The sequence below is a fragment of the Antedon mediterranea genome, chromosome 3 (assembly GCF_964355755.1).
Source record: "Antedon mediterranea chromosome 3, ecAntMedi1.1, whole genome shotgun sequence".
Lineage (NCBI taxonomy): Eukaryota > Metazoa > Echinodermata > Crinoidea > Comatulida > Antedonidae > Antedon > Antedon mediterranea.
In genome coordinates this window covers 19361886-19380117 of record NC_092672.1, presented here as the reverse complement: position 1 = coordinate 19380117, position 18232 = coordinate 19361886, and the positions used below count along the sequence as shown (strand labels likewise).

At 31.1% G+C, this 18232-nt stretch overlaps 1 protein-coding gene and 1 long non-coding RNA gene across 2 annotated transcripts in view; both read right to left on the bottom strand.

Annotated features, from left to right (window-relative positions):
* Positions 1-18232, bottom strand: part of LOC140045020 (uncharacterized) — a 164110-nt gene that overhangs the window by 136566 nt on the left and 9312 nt on the right. The gene's annotated exons all lie outside the window — the stretch shown is intronic.
* Positions 14208-17055, bottom strand: LOC140043962 (uncharacterized). Its single transcript, XR_011844453.1, has 3 exons — positions 17006-17055; positions 16151-16225; positions 14208-14260 (listed from the first exon to the last, which is right to left on the bottom strand). It is a non-coding gene; the product is annotated as an uncharacterized lncRNA (long non-coding RNA).

The window sequence follows — 18232 nt, the reverse complement described above, 5'->3', positions numbered from 1 at the left end:
ATGCTGCATTTGATAATGTAGGTAGAATCATAGTGTTTCAAAAGTTATTAAAACATTTTGGTAAAAAATGAACTTTTAAGATATACAAAATCATAATGATCTAAAGAAATATTAAAATTTTTAAAAATTGTAGTGTTCATAATACTGTTTAAATTTTAATACTGTATATCAACACTTTGGAATAAGGATGATATATTTCAATTGTGCATATAGCATGTTGCTGTAGTTTAGTTAAGTAAAATTGACACTATCATTTCCATTGTTTTAATTGTTCAATGGAAATACATGACAAAATGTTAATGTAGTGTCATAGCAATTTTCATGACTAGTATCAGAGAAAAAATATATTGATCTTCAAATTATGCCAATTTCTTTCAGCATCAATGGAGTTTTATACATTAAATATTATTACCCAGAAGATCATTATGTTTAAAATATAAAATGTTATATATTTAAAAATGACAATGAATAATAATGAAGATGACTTACTTTGCTTGATAGATTGACACCTGCTCCTGCATTCACCAGCAGGCTGCAGCAGGCTGTGTGTCCATTAGCTGCTGCATCATGCAAAGCTGTCCAACCATCCTATAATATGAAATACATACAATATTGGTTATACTGTATATATCTTACAGTTGCACATATTCATTTGGTATGTAATTTATACAGAGGGTTACTTTACAAAAATCAATTTGCAACTATTTACTGCATCATCATACGCAATGTAACCAAGTCAAATTAGTTTTCAGAATTTGATTTCTACTTTTGTATACATTTTTATAAAAATATGATAATTATGTTATATACTTTTATACAATTTTGTATTATTTCAATTTTAATGTCAAAATGTTGTTGCTGGTATTTAAATTATCAATCACATTTTAGTTTTATTTATATAAATTTTTTTAAATATTAAATTATTGAAGGTTTGGCATACAAACTTTTACTTTCAGGGGCATGTTTACCTAACTTCATTATGTTAATTATCCTTTAGAGCAAAGAATAGTTCATTGCTCTATTGTGTGGTGGTGGAGTTTAACTAGTACAAGTTCTTGCAAGTGTAGCATATTAGTCTAAATATTGATTGTAACAATGTTAATCTTGAGTTAATCTGATAAAAAAAAAAGATGGACAATTTAATTGTACACATCTTTTTGAACCATATTTGTTTTAATTTTTTTAAGTTGTTAGATCAAATGGACAGTTTTTAGAAATACCATGACCATTTTTATACCTCCCTTGATAGCTCAAGCCTGTCAGAGAATTAAAATGGGTAAAGGTTTGGCTGATGCCCCCGGGGGGGTCACTTGTATATAAACCAAACGGGGAGGTGCAGCAGCCACTTCAAGACATGAGGCACTTGCGCTACCTGTTTTACTGAAAAATACTACGGACTTGAACTACCATTTACCAAAATCCAGTGTTCTCTAAAAAAAACGGTAGAAACAAGGCCACGCCAGAGAGGGCGCAAAATAAATTTGTACTGGTTCTTCCCAGCATGATCTGCGCATGGCCAAAGAGACCGTTCATGGAAAAATCACGAACGTGCATGACGAGTCGATGATCAAGAGTGGTCACAGTTGAATGATTTTGTCCTAGGCTGGATGTTTCGTGTTCTTCTGCTGATGCGAAAACTCTAGGCCTATTCAAAGGTATTTAGCGATAGGCCCCGCGATGGGCTTATAGCATCCAGTATGCTAAAATACCTGAAAAAATTTGGCGATAAATAATGACATTTTGACACGGGTGGGCGGGCTAGGGACTTAAACTACTAATTTCACCCTGTCATTTCCCACACTTGTGCTACCAACTCTTCATATTTTCCCACACTTGTGCTACCAGGCCCTCGAAAATATACCCGTAAATGCGGCACCTCCCCGTATGGAAATATTTAAAAGTGACCCCCCCCGGGCTGATGCCAGAATACCAAGAACCTAACAAATCATATCAATGTAAAAAATATCAATGTGAAAAATATTGAATCTGAAAATCAATACAGTACATAAGAAATGCAAACTTAACATTTATACAGTTTAATAGATTTTAAGATCTTTATTATTTCTGTTATATTATATACTTATTGAATTGACTTACACAAAATTAATAAAATTTACATTAAAACAAATTCATAAAAATTGTTATTCTTTTTAATTCAAAGATATAAAAAAAAATCACTTGAAATAAATCATTATACAGTAATTATAACAAAGAAATAAACATTATTTATTCACATGTATATATACCGACATTTAAAACAGATTGAACTAAAAAGTATCTATATAAATCCTACAACTAATGATTTTATAACAAGCTAATAAATATTAATATATTATTTTGATGAACACTGAAGACAAACAGTGGAATGATATACATTGTGTATAGGATGTGAATAATATTCACTGAGGCTAAAACTTTCCTAGTAGACCATGTTCACCAGGAGTATACCAATAAACAAATAAAGTGCAGTTTGTTCCATAATTATATGCTTATCCCATCATCATTATTTATACTTCAGTAAATAAAATAAATGCAAAAGTTAATTTTCAAAAAGTAAACAATAATTTTCGCGCCACACCTTTAGGCAGTTATATTCAAAAGGACGAAAGTATTGGGAAACATTTACCATGGGGAAGCTACAGTAAGTCTACTAAGGCGGAAAAAAATGTTTAACGTTTTCTAAGGCTTAAAAATGTGTATTTGGAAACATGGAGAGGGAATGGAGGTAAAAAAAAAATTATTTTTTACCTCCATGGACTGGGCATGTGGATACCTCAAAGCAAGTCTGGGAATAGAGTCTAAATGGTAATTTGTAAACTCAAACTGGGTATGTACACAGAGAGTCTATGAGATATGTATGCAGCTTTCAACGTAGAGGCCGAGTATAGTACTATCAGATATATCAATAATGTTCAAATATTTTTGCCGAACGGGGTGTGTATAGATGAGGAATTGTTTGATTAGTGAGTACGTTTGTCGGCGGCTGTTGTACGATGAAGGCTCATGGAAAATTATATATTTTTTGTTCACTGAAATGTTTGGGGTATGAGTGGGTCACTCCAACCTTAGGGAGTAATGCCACTCAGAATATGCATAGTACTATTGTCTATAGTAATTCAAACTATATTTATGTTACACAAAATGTTTACTACTGATTTTTAAACAAAAATAATTGATAATAAATCTTTATTTCTAAAATTATTAAATAGAATATCAATTTAAAAAATATCATTTAATGAAGAAAGAACAATAATTAAAACTGTCTTTAAAACATATTTCTTTATGTTTATTTTTATTCATTGTTGTCTGAATTATGGGAATTGAGAAAGTTATTTGCAGACAGAAAGCACCATAGAATCTCACCTTTTTAATAAGTTTCGGAATTTATTAAAATAGTGAGATTGCTTTGTAGAAATAGCAGTACCAGTTTCATGTAGTGAAACAGAAAGACCCTGTGGGCCCTGTATGTGTACCAATTTAGAATCGGGAGAATGTGTAGAGTATATCATGTCTGGCAATTTATCTATATTTTATTTATTGTGGTTATCAACCACATGTGTATTAAAACTTTATAGGGTATTTAGATGCGCAAAGAAAAAATAATGTAAAAGTTTATTAATGCTTACTGTACATTATACAAATGGAACATATTGTTGAGTAGATAATATTTAAAAATTACATTCAATCAACTGCTGGTGTGAACGATGAAATATTGAGTGCCACCTAATTATTACAAGTCTTTAAATAAAAAACGTGTTTGGCCAAAAATGTCCAATTTACAGAGCAAATGTACTTATTTTTGTGTGTGAATAAAATTTGCTCTTTGTTTTGTATTTGTATGACATAGAAAATTGTAAAACAAATCAGTTCTATGTTTGCTAATCGTTATATGGTTTTATAGCACTCTAATAATAGTGCTATGTTACAGTAGGCCTAAATGTAGTGATTAAATGTAGTGATTATTGCACGGAAAACAAAATAATCCTTGCATTATGATTATTAGTAATATGTATACTTCAGTCCTCCCAACTCTTCTAATGACTGCAGAAGATATTTCATGTCATCTCTTACTTTCCCGCAGAAATGCAATTTCCTCCGATTTTTTGTATCAACAATAAAATATCCACATAATCAGGGGCGCAGCCAGCAAAGAATTAAAGGGGGGGGGTCAACCAATATGTGAGTATTTTGCGAGCGAAGCGAGCAACCATGGGCTGGGGGCCAGGGGGCCGCCAAGGGCCCCCGGTTGGGGTCCAGGGGGCTTCGCCCCCTGGAAGCTTTGGCGGTCTAGGGCAATCTAGATCATTTGAATCGGTTTACGCACAAACAAATATGACAATGTTAACACTAATAAACTGAAACAAAGAAAACAAAAAACAACATTTTTATATTCCAGGCTGCCACAGACAAACACTTTTTTTCTTGCTTGTTTGTTGATTTGTGTAGAGAGGCTGTAAACTCAGGAGGAATTATTTGAATTCCTTCCTTTTCACCAATACAAAAGTTGCATGAAATGAACGTAGAGATGCAAAAGTTTGAAAAAAGATATTAGAATGATAGCATGGAGTGATATTATTGAGAACCGTAAGGTTATAGAGTTCATACACTGTGCAAGTCCAAGAAGCTATCTTGGCTCCGTGTGTATGTGAGACGCTTATCATACCCAGAACATATACAATATTTTGTTTAAAAATATACCTATTTTGTTCGAATGTATAGTATAGGTGATACTTATACATAATTGTAATAACTAACTTCTAAATTATTATCATACATTTTACGTTAGTTACTATAACAGCGCTCTAGACATCGCGTGATGCATCTTTAAACATAAGTTTGGAACATTCTTCTTGGCTTGGAGACAGAATTCGCGAATGACATTCTCTGTATTATTAATTAATGTTCATGTTAAAGTGTATGTTAATGAGGCACAATCCCGAAAGCTGCTCATAAGACATGTGATTTTGCAAACAGGTTTTCGTTCTCCATAAAGTCGAAAAACTCCGCTCAGCTTCAGCAGACGTTACGGGCATAGGGCCTACGCGATTAGAAGAAGTGCACGCACATTCGGGAACACATCTGGATCCGCTAATTTTACACAGTCGCTTCCATCACTGAAGCTCGGAATGAAGATGTTCGTGTCTTGGCAGATCATCGTACCAAATTCAAGTTCCTTGAAGACTTCTTCAACATTACACTTCGATAGACTTGGGTGCTACGCCAAATATGTTAGAGCATGGCCTGTTATCGGCAGAAAAACGGGTTTTTAACTCGGTTTGTTGATTTGGTAATACTGCTCGGTAGTAATCATCACTACCATATTTGGATATACCAGTCAGAATATTAATGCTTGAGTTACAGTTGTTAAAAAGAAGAGGTTAAAAGCGAAGCTTTTTTGCATTGCTTCAACATGTTAGATTTGCTCACTGTGTGTGTAGTTTATGTGAGGCCAATAACCTTATATGTTATCAATTAATAAATTTTAAACACTTTATAATTCTAATGGTATAAAAAAACCAATGATGTACAAAATGTGTACAAATAGTCTTAATTTCTTATATTTTAGTATAATAATTAATTTGCATAAGGGCACAATTCGGTAAATCGAGCATTCTCAGGGTGCTAATTTTAGTTGACTACATAAATCATCGTGTCTATTTATTCGTTTCTGTAAACGGCAATGTATTATAGTCCTACGGTAGGTACATTTGAAATCGCCAGTTTTTTACGCTGAAATTACTGTGTATTCGAGAACCATCTGTGGGGACGACCTAGATGGTAATTAGGCATACAACTATAAAAAATTACAGCCTACTGTGTTAATTAAATCATTAAAAATACTATTAAACTAATATGTTTCTAGTACAAATACTTTTAAAACAATATAAACAAGAATTAACTATTATTACAAAGAAACTAAAAAGATTCACAGACTAATAATAAGCAAAACTAATTTCTGTTGTTGTATTAGAATAATAAATATTTTAAATAATATATTCATTTTTTTTTGTCTTGTGTGGGTTCGTCCCACTTTTATTATAGTTCTATAAATATAAATAATATATGTATATATGCACATTTATATAATTCTCTTATTTATAAGGTACATTGTTAAAAAAATACATATCTTTTGAACAGTATATACATAAGACTAAGATTATTTTGATGTTAAGAAGTAACCACATTTACATTCATATACATTTTTAAAAATACAATTAAATAAAATATGTCGATGGCAGTAAACTGACGATAAAAATTGATTTAAAAAAAACGTACTTATGAAAAAGTTCAAATAATATATTCATTAATTTTTGGTATTTTATTTAGTAAAACTATGATTATTTATAAAAGCAAAATATTATTAAACAATACACTTTTTTTTTATATTAGTAAAATGATTATCCAACAGGTTTGGTATTAATATAAAATTAAACTGTTTTTATAATTAATACACAGCCATACGTAGCCATGCATAATTTAAGTCTATAGAATGTAATAAACCATTATCATTAACATTTACTTTTACAACTATACTGTTAAATACATAAAAGTGTACAGCCTAAACAGAGGCTCTCATTTTGTTTTACAACTATACTGTTTAATACATAAAAGTGTACAGCACAAACAGAGGCTCTCATTTTCATCATTTTCTTATAAATTCTTTTAATCAAATATTCATTTTAAATTTCAAGACCTAAAATAAGGCAAGTGGACAAAAAAAACAGAAAAAAAACTTCGCTCTTTTGAATAATCCCCCACAAATAAACGCCCCCATAGTACATAATTTGGATTAAACAACCCTCCCCATTCCTCCTACTATTTCCTTGAGTAAACGAAAATATACGGTAAATGAAGTCAAAGAATAAAACAAATAAGATATGTATGCCAGCACAACAGATGAGAAGTGAGAGAGGATTCTTCTAAAGTACCTTTACTCACATCTAGGATATTAAAAAGGTACAATAAAGAAGACTACCTTTTAGGTACTGTAGTTGTTCATTATGTTCAATATAATTAATATGCTTGCAAATTATTCTCTGCATCTATATATAAATTATGGTTAATTCTGACATATGCGAGCACAATGCAAAAACTTCGGTACAAATCTCCGCCTTGGATACCTACCTTATCTATCCGAGATGTACCGCGAAACGTAGATTTGATAACATTAGTGTTCACGGCGACGCTATTGATCCATGTTTATATCTTAGGAAGATATTATAAAGAGTTTTTTAACAACATTTATGATTTCAACATTAGATTTTCCTCTCAATTTCAATTCTTCCCGGTCAAAGTAATTTCCGGGTTTAAGATAAGTTCACCTTGCAACAACCTTAGTTTCAAATATTTTCTCTCTTTTAAACACAAGGGAGCAGTTAAAATAATAGATTTGACCCTAAAGGTGACTGGAAACAGGCACTTTCCATCAATCAATACAGTGTCCCTTTGGAAGACGAAAAAAAAAATCAGATAGTAGGAGTGGTTGGCCATTAGTCATAGCCATTTCAGTTTTTTGTTTATTTTAAAACATACCGCGCGCGTGTGTGAAGGTACAGTAGTTAAATAATAGGAATTATACTGCAAATTAATAAAGATCAAATTAAATATACGCCATAAAGAATCAGAATATATTGTGGGGAATAGTATTATAAAATTACATAGGGAGATTTGATGATAAGACATTTTTCGAGTGAAATCCCGATAGCTGAGTTTTATTGAGTAAGCTTGCAGGAATAACTGTAGGCTATCTTCCTGTGTCCCGTTAGGACCGAGATGTCTGCCCATGTTGCAAGCCGTAATGTCTTCTTTCTTGGGCCCACTCTGTCACGGCAGTTAGTTTCAAAAGATGATTAAATTAAATAATGTATTAATAATTATTAGGATGGTATTCATTTGAATAAACGCCTCTCCAATAAAACATCACTTTGAATAATAAACCCAACCCCCCTCCAACCCAACTATCTAATAAACGTCCATCCACATATTTATAACAACACAATTATACTATTTGTAGTAGAATTCACCGCACTGTTATCTACAATTTACCAAGCATTTGTTATTCTTTTTTAGCACTTTTCATATATATTAGAGGATTTCATTTTATTATAAATGTTACCATATTATTAAAACTACAAAATTTAACATATATCCCTCGAATAAGCACCTCCCTCAAATGACCTCCGCCTCCCCAAAGGGCCCTACCAAACAATAAAAACTGTACTTTAAAATGTTATTAATCATCTAAAACACTGTGAAACAAAGTAGTATAGTTTTACGAATGTCAAGCATTTTCAATAATGGTAACCGACAGAAAACGTATAAGGAGAACATTATCATTCCGAGAACCATCGTCTACACTTCCTAGAGGGGGAGCGAGCGAAGCAAGCTCATCCTCTAGTTTCTTTAAATTTAAAACAATCTACTGTAGCTATCCATTTTTTCATTTGAAACAGGTAAATATAATATGAATTAGACATGGATGCCTTTATATTTAACACAGGCCGGGTAGCGGGATATAATACTACAAGCGATGGGGTACGATAGAGCAAAGACCAAAGCTTTTAAGTAGAACGATAATGCTCTTTTGAGGAAATGTAATTTGGTTTTATCTACAGTAATTATTATATGCTGTAATTTGTTGAAATGTGCCACAATTATATTTGGCAAACCTTTTTATTAAAAAATATAAACTAATGTATTGTATTTGTATGTATTAATGTAAATCATTAAAATAATGAATAAGGTTTTAGATGAGTGAAGATTTTGTATCTATAATTACAACATTAAATCAGACAATCTTTACTACTCCAATCAGTAGAGAGTTAAATATGCCAAAAGCATACAATTTAAAATTAACAGCTACTGTATGATCATCTGTTGTTTTAGATCTCTATTTTAATTTTTCATTGATCTCTTCTAGATGAAATAAATTTACCATGTTTAATATTGGTATTAAAAAAATAAAAAAAAATAAATGAATTGCTAAATTTGTAAGAATTGTTTTTCTATGGGAATTTGTAGATAAGCTCCAATTATTATTTTAAATTCATATTTATAGACATATTTTGGGATACCTGATCAATTCAAGTAATACAGTTATACCTCAATAGTCAAATAAGACAAACATCTCAATTTAAGAAAAATTTTATAGTTAAACCATTATTACATTTAAGCAATCTATACCCTACATATTAATACCAAGAAAACGCAAATCTGTTTACTAAATCTTAAGTTAATTGGAACAAGGCCAACAGCCATTAAGTCGCGTGCTACAATGCATAGTGATACCGGACCGACAGACAAACAGACCGACAGACAGACAGACCGACAGACAGACGGACCGACCGACATAGTGAACTATACTGACCGAAATTACTGAACATGTTTAAAAATGTTGAAATGTTTAAAAACATTTATATTTTTTTAATTTACACGTGCGTAGCCTGTCACTTTTGACGTGCTCGTATAACGTAATTTCGAGTTGAAAAGTCAAGAAAACAGAAATCGGGCAAAAAGAGTGCGCAATAACATTTAACGCGCAGTGCGCGCGCAAAAATCTGCGCACTCATGGCAATTTTGTAAACGCTTAAAATTGCCTGAAACGTACTCTTATTTCATCGAAAATAAATTTTGAAAATTTTAAGCGCGCGTACGCATGCGTTACATGCGCTACGCACGTAATTGTATTGCCATATGATGATTTATGCCCTGAAATTTATGAGTACCAAATTTTATTTAATTGTGATTCATGGTTGTTAAGATATGATTACAAACGTGATTTCGTTAAATCGTGCGTAGACCGCGTAATTTTTTATTGCGCACCGTGAAAACATAACCACATCGATTCCTGGCCATAAGGAATATTCTGTGAAAAATTGACTTAGCTAGATTAAACTGATATCAAGATAAGGTCATAAAGCAATAAAACGCATAGTGATACCGGACCGACAGACAGACAGACAGACCGACAGACAGACCGACCGACAGACAGACAGACAGACCGACCGACCGACATAGTGAACTATAGAGTCGCTTCCACGCGACTAAAAATGTTATCCCCTACTCCAAAATTGTCAACGATTACAAATTACTAATGACACAATTTTGTGTTGCATATTTTCTGTAGGCGTGTTATATAATCATAAAATGACTATTAAGCTGTACAATTGGCATTGCTATCATGGATTTTTAAAAAGTACAAATATTAAGCTTTCCAAAAATGTATGATAGCATTTGCCACCAACTTGATACAAAAAAAAAATGTCTGCCCCATGAACTTGTATTATTATTATTATTATTATTAGTGGTGTTATTGTTATTATTATTATTATTATTACTATAATCTTGCTACTTCGCGCCAATTTGCGTTAACAAGAATCAAGTCACGATTGAAACCTGCGTTAACATGCTGATAAGCATCACTAAATCGTCAATCGTAAAAATATTGATTCATATTTCATATCAAAGCAAAAAAAAAATGTCGTCGGCAAACTGAATGAAAACAATTTTTTTTAAACAGGATTTAAACGTTATTTTCGTATAATATAGACAAATAAGTAGAAATAATTACAATTTCACGCACTCTAGTATACCACGTGTATATTCATCATGCGAGTTTGTTGCCCAAACACCGAACGAATGTTGTGAAATTCCATTTGATGTACATGTACCCCTCTGGTAAGAATTTACCACATGTATATTCATCATGCGAGTTTGTTACCCGAACGCTGAATGACTGTATTGTCCCCTATTAAGCAAAGTAGTTTACTCAAATATCTTACAAGTCAATATTCTTGTTTTTTATTATCTTTATCTATATCTATTCTCATATTAGTAGTAGAAATATACATTCTCATGACATTTTTTGAATTATCCAAAAAATCAGAAATCTTTTTTTTTTTACGGAAAAGCAGATGAAATGAAATATCAAGAAACTCCCGTGATTATCAGGAGAGGTCTGAATTTGAAACTGAGTGGTAAATTTTGTTTGTAATATAGTGCATCAGCAACAAATTGTAAATTTTTTAGGGTCGGTTTCTGCTGAAAAAATAAAAATAATTGATTTTTCCTAAGTACCACAAACCACAGAATTGATTGCATTGTAACTGAAAATGTTCTCCACCGTTAATCGGTTATCTGGTAATCGCTTTTTAACAATCATGTCATCAATTCCCACAACGCAGTTCAAGTTATGGAAGGCCGATGAGAGTTGGTTTGTTTACATCCTACAGTATTGCTGCCTAAAACTCTCACATATACAGTACAGTAGGATTAAAAAGTAAAAATTGAACTCTTACGTAAAGCTATATTATTTGTAAAATAAACATCTAGGCCTACTACCGTACCACATACAACAGAATAATGATGTATTAATAAGGACACGTCGGCGAGAAAGTTCGTTTCGTTGTTGGTTCTACTCTGCCTAGCCTAGCCTAGTAGCTGGGATATAATTTCTACCGAAAACAACAGGCGTAAAAAAGGACATGCAAAACACTGTTAGCCTGGACTGGGTGGGATGTAACGGTGTACTTGTAATGCAGAATCCTCTCGGTATAATTCTCCCCTACAAAATAATAACAATGAAATGTTCGGTCCACATCATTGTTTTGTTGATCGTCGTCGATCGCGCAAATAAACAGCATGCACTGTGAGTGAGGGTTGCCATACTCTAGAGGACAAAGTGTGGTCAATAATCGCTTTTTGTGTTGCAGCTCAAAACTGCTCCGCAATAATCGGTTAAAACAAGAAATAATCGGTTAAAACATGCAATGGATTGAGTGTTTTTAATCGGTTATTTTTAATAGGTTATTTAATTTTGCGACGTTTTTGCTGCCCAAAAATAATCGATTAATAATCGATTATTTCTGCTCAGCAGAAACAGGCCCTATAACAAATAACTATTTGTGTATAAAATTTTCCCAGTTTAAGCTTAAACCTAAAATAAGCAAGGAGGCGACACCATTTTTTATTGTAATGTAAGCGCGGACTGTGTCCGTCGTTGGAAAAACATTCCATTGTTTTATAAGGATATGTTAAACGCTTATTTCGAATTAATACATCCTGATACAGTAAACGAAGGGTCCCAATATATATGGTTTAATAGGCACATGCATATACATGGCAAGCCATTTTATTACAAGAGCCTCAGAGATGTTGGGATATGTTTAGTAAACGGTAATATCATTCCCTTTAATACGTGGATAAAGAGAGGCTTATCGACAAGTAATTTCATGCACTGGAGAATGACGATATCTGCAATACCCCCACAGTGGAAAGCAAACATGAAGCTAGGGTTTTTACGAAAAAATTATAAAAAGAGAGGGTTTATAGTGGAAGTAAAGAATGAAGAACAAGAATTAGAAAGTATGAGTACAAAAAATATATACAGAGCCTTAATTAAAAAAATCTTTAAAATACCAACATCTCAAAGTAAATTGCAGGATGAATTAGGTGTAGATAGCGATAAATGGGAAAATATTTATGTATTACCATTTAAATGTTCTCAGGAGGTAAGAACCAGAATATTTCAGTATAAACTTAATGTGAATTGCTTGTCAACTAATAGTAGACTACATAAAATGAATATTGTACCGAGTAATATGTGTTCCTATTGTGAATCAAATAGTGAAATTATGACCCATCTTTTGGTTGAATGTAACATTGCAACCAAACTATGGGATGAATTCACGACTTGGTGGGAAAACATTTCAAAAACAAAGATTAACCTTGATAAAACCTCCATATTATTTGGTTACAATACAGAAAATCCTGATATGTTATTAAATCTATGTATTTTGTTGATTAAGAAAATTATATTTAGTTACAAATTAACTCACAAAAAGCCAGTCTTCCAGGTTTTCTTTAATCGGTTAAAATTTAATTATAACGTAGAAAAAAACATTGCTTCTAAAAGAAGTACATTGTATTATTTCAGACAAAAGTGGAGATTAATAGAAGATTATATTTAATAACTTAATGATACTGTTTCTCGAGAAATGACTTACTTTTGTGTATTATTATTATTATTACGCTTGCTCTTTATTGTTGTATTATGAATTAAAATGTAAACCAGAAATTATTATTTTTCACTTGTTAGATATTTTTAATTATTTATTATAGGCATACTATTAGTTCCTTGGTTAAAATACAGATAATTAAAAATATATTATGTATTTTTTTAAAGAAACAAAAATGGTTATGTTGTTAAATGTAGTTATCTGATTTTAATTAATACAATTATATTATAGTTCTTTGGTTAGAGTACAGATTCAGATATATTTGTGTGTATGCATGTGTATGTATATGAGTATTATTTATTATTACTATGTAAAGACAAAAAAAAATTAATATGTTAGTAAATGTATATCTCTGGCTAATTTGATTAATACAATTATATTTAGTTTAGATTAGTTACATAATTGTGGAAAACACAGCATTTACCAAAATTAATTAATTATTTACTTTTTAAAAAAAATGGAATTAATAATTTATAGTTTTTAATATTGTTTGATCAATGTAAGTTATTTTATTTAAACGTTCATATCATTTTGATACCTATTACTTTATATTTAAGTGATTTTGTGTTATGGTTGTATTTTTTTGAAATGAATAAAAAAAAAAAATAAATTAAAAAAAAAATAAATAAAAAATAAAGGGCTCAAATAAAAAATACATTTTATAAATAAAATATTTGAGATCTAAAACTAAAATCAAGGTATTACTATTACATATATTTAATTACTTTGTTTATCTTTCCTCATTTGCATACTTTAATTGAATTAGTATTGTTTCCCTGATGATGATCCAATAAAGACAGAAACATTGAATTATATCTTTCCTCTTATTATTTGGAGACATTTAAATGTTTAATAATTAAATTCATACATTGCTATATATAAACATTCCTTGCACAACTACAGTATGTTTGGTAGAACAAATGTTTAAATACAACAAATAGTGTAATTTTCTTAAACTATAGTTTTAATGTACAGACGTAATCATTTTCATATCTGTAGTTATACATATCAGGGAATAGTAAACATGTTACTATTGATACTACTCTGCCTTTTCTTACAATAATGTAGCTGTCAAAATATGCAGTGAATTAGTATTACATTCACTTTTACTTGTTTGAAATGTTAAATAATATAAAATGACTTACTTTACTTTGGAGGTTCACTTTAGCTCCAGCACCCACCAATATTTGGCATATGTTTAAATTACCATATACTGAAGCCCAAGCCAATGCTGATGTGCCATTCTATTGAAATATTAAAACATTAAAATGTTAGAATTGTGTTAATCCTGCAAAGTGACTGAGCTATCATATGTTCTGGTCAATTGATCTTAACAAACTTATTTTCCATCAAACAACTGAATTATTATTTTTAATATAGCAACATAATAAACATTTTGTAGCCTATATTATGTAACCAAGCATACATTTTAGTAAATCACTAAAATGTTGAAAATTACCATAACCATTTAATTGTCCCCATACAAAATACAGCTTTGTAATTGTCTAAAAGTTGATTTAAAGTGAAAATACAATTCATACTGCCATTATTTTTACTGCCAAAAATATCACTTCCAGGTTAATGAATAGTTACTCAATATATTTAATTATTTGTAAACGAAATGTACATTAATTCTCCTGTAATGATGTAAAAACAATTGTTACTAATCATAAAAACATAAGATGCAAATACTGTAAAATACTGTAATAGTAAAGAACAGTACACATTTAAAATATATACGGTATTATATTATTATCTGAATGTTACACATAGGAGGAAACCGTTATTAGTGGTCATCAATCACTGAAACCATACTAAGAGACCAAAAGCATAGTTTATCAAGTGGGTGACAGAGTGAGCAGTGCTTTAACATTTGTATCACAATAAATCATGACAACAACATCTTGTTAATTTTGGAACAAAATGATCAAATAACAACTTTTGTAGCCTACTTATATATCCAGCCCCGTAGCCAGGGGTTTTTTTAGGGTTCGGGCGAACCACCCCCCCCCCCGCCCCTCCATCACCTTTTGTGCGAACCCCCCCTTTTACCAGCGAACACCCCCCTTGAAAAACAAAGGCCCCACTTCCAAAATCGTGCAATTAATTATCAACTATAGCAGATTTTTTGGTCATTTTACTTCTATTGACCATGTTTAAATCGATCGAATATACAGAGTATCCGATGTCAAAGTCACTGCTGAGCGTCAGATCTAGAGATTGTTAAGAGATGATGGTTATAAATATTATATTATCACAGAAAAATGGACTGACCAATCGCATGCTTCGGCTGGGTTTTCCGGGACGCACAAAATCACATTCAGTTCAATCTCTTTGGGCCCAATTGTACTTTTATCTTGCATTGTAACAACATAATTTATGTATTTATACATTTTTCCTGGAAATATTTTTCATTAAACCAATTAAGAATTTCACTGTGTTTAACTTGAATAAAATTGGTGCCGAGTTAAATTGGTACGTGTACGTACAGTAGGCCTCCTACATGTTTGTTTTTTTTAATGTTTATAGTAGGGCAAGAAATTATTTAAGGGCCTAATATGTTTGTGTTTCTGTTTTGTTATCTGTTCAAAGGTTAAACGTGGATAGATGTGCTTGCCACCTGTTCATCACTTTTTTTTCACTGAATTGTCCCTTGTATTTTTTTTCAGTGATAAATTTTAATAAATGAAAGTATATATTTCTACTACTCTAGTATGATGTAATTAAAATTTGTTTAGTTATTTTTCCAACAGATGAATAATTATATCATTGTTCAGATTCTGAAATTAATTACAATTACAGGGGATTGAGTTACCAAGCCATTATTCAAATCCGGTATTAGCCAATCAAATTGTCTAAGCAAATTGTACTGAAAGACTAATGTACTAAATTATATTGACAAACCATCTAACATACAGCTAAGATAAGATATAAACACACAATATACAAACCATCTAACATACAGCTAAGATAAGATATAAACACACAATATACTTTAACACTAAAAACTGAAGAAGAAAGAAGTGAAACAATTATGTTGGAAAAAAAATAGTATTGATGTACTTTAATTAGTGTCAAGTACTTTAAGGTTGTATTATCAAATTCATTGCAAAGGAAAACAAATTGATGTATACCTGGTTCTGGATGTTGACAGCATTGTTGCTAACAATGAAATGGCAAATTTCTTCAGCAGTTTTTTCCTCTGCAATCTATGAAATAAACATATAGATCAATATGCATTCAGTTACATTTTTCATTAAAATACATACTATAGTAAACATAGACAACATACATTCCATGTTGTATTAAATTACAACCATTATATTATAATATTATCATTATAATAATATTAGATTGCCCAAATAAATAAGTTTTTTTCTGCTTGTCTTAAATTTTGTATTTACATTAATTTTGTAGACATATTTTTATAGAAAAATTTTGATGAAATTTTTATTTATTTATTTTTTATATTTATTTTTGTATGAGGGGTAGCTGACTCATTTGATTTACAGCAATGTATTTTGTTTAAGCTGCCCCTGCCCAGCATTTTGTATGAGGGGTAGCCGACTCATTTGATTTACAGCAATGTATTTTGCTTAAGCTGCCCCTGCCCAGCATTTTATATGAGGGGTAGCTGACTCGTTTGATTTACAGAAATGTATTTTGCTTAAGCTGCCCCTGCCCAGCATTTTTCATCTCTATGTTGTATTATTTAATGTGTTGATATATCATGCTGGTCAAATAATTAAAGCAAAACAATCACATCAAACGAGCCAACAGCATAGAAGCACTATACAGTGATTATTTTGATCCATTGTAATACTGTAATTTGTTGTCACTATTTAATTTATTTAGTTACTTGTTTTAGTTCTCTTTTGTTTCCATATCATAAGCTAATAGAACAATTTATTAAGTTGTTAATGTGATAGCATTGCTATAATTGTTGCTGGTTAAATGCTATTATCCTAAAACATTGTAAACTTGCCTACCTTAAGACCATTATTTGCACAAAGATTAACCAGCCATCCTTGGAGCCCCATTGTATTGCTAAACTGAAAGAAAATACAAAAACAATGTATAATGCTTGTTTAAGTTATAAAAAAAAACAATTTTTCAATTCAAATAAAAATATTTTATATTAAAGTAAACTGCATTAATAAATACACAGCTTCTTTTCACAGACATAAAAACATGATGATAATATTGTGAGTTATTTGAATACTAGTGGTAGATACTTAATGATAAAAAGAAACTTGTGTGACAGCTCATCACAATGGCAAAGAATGAAGCAATCATTAGGATCATCAGCAGATTGTGGCTTTAAACTTTACTCCATGCTAAATACTATCCCTTCCTCTAATGTTGACAGCTCATCACAATGGCAAAGAATAAAGCAATCATTGGGATCATCAGCAGATTGTGGCTTTAAACTCAACCTAAATACTATCCTTTCCTCTAATTTGACAGCTCATCACAATGGCAAAGAATGAAGCAATCATTGGGATCATCTGCAGATTGTGGCTTTAAACTCAACCTAAATACTATCCCTTCCTCTAATGTTGACAGCTCATCACAATGGCAAAGAATGAAGCAATCATTGGGATCATCTGCAGATTGTGGCTTTAAACTCAACCTAAATACTATCCCTTCCTCTAATGTTGACAGCTCATCACAATGGCAAAGAATGAAGCAATCATTGTGATCATCTGTAGATTGTGGCTTTAAACTCAACCTATATACTATCCCTCCCTCTAATTTTGACAATAATCAATATAAATACAGTACTAGGACTAAAAGTACTGAACATGATGTTGAGTAAATAAATGTCTCATCTATCAACACTTTCCTCAACCAATGCCTCCTCTATCAATTAATAATATATTCATTCTAGCTCTACAAGTAGGTAATGCTGAAATACAAACAAATCTAAAATATATAATGCTTTTTCTATATTAATACTTGAATGCAAATTGTTGTACAAAAGACCAACACTTTTATCTGATAACCAAGGCAATTCAATATATTCTGTAAAATTTACACCATAGGTTGTCCTTGTTTTATCATATAGTTGATTAGAACTACAAACGCATACTGTCTCATGTACAGTTAAAAACAGGTGCAAGGAAATAAAGTACAATGCGATCCAACATAGGTTTCTTTAAAAAACATAACCGTTTTATGTGTTTCAAGAAATACACAAAAATTACTTTAGCATT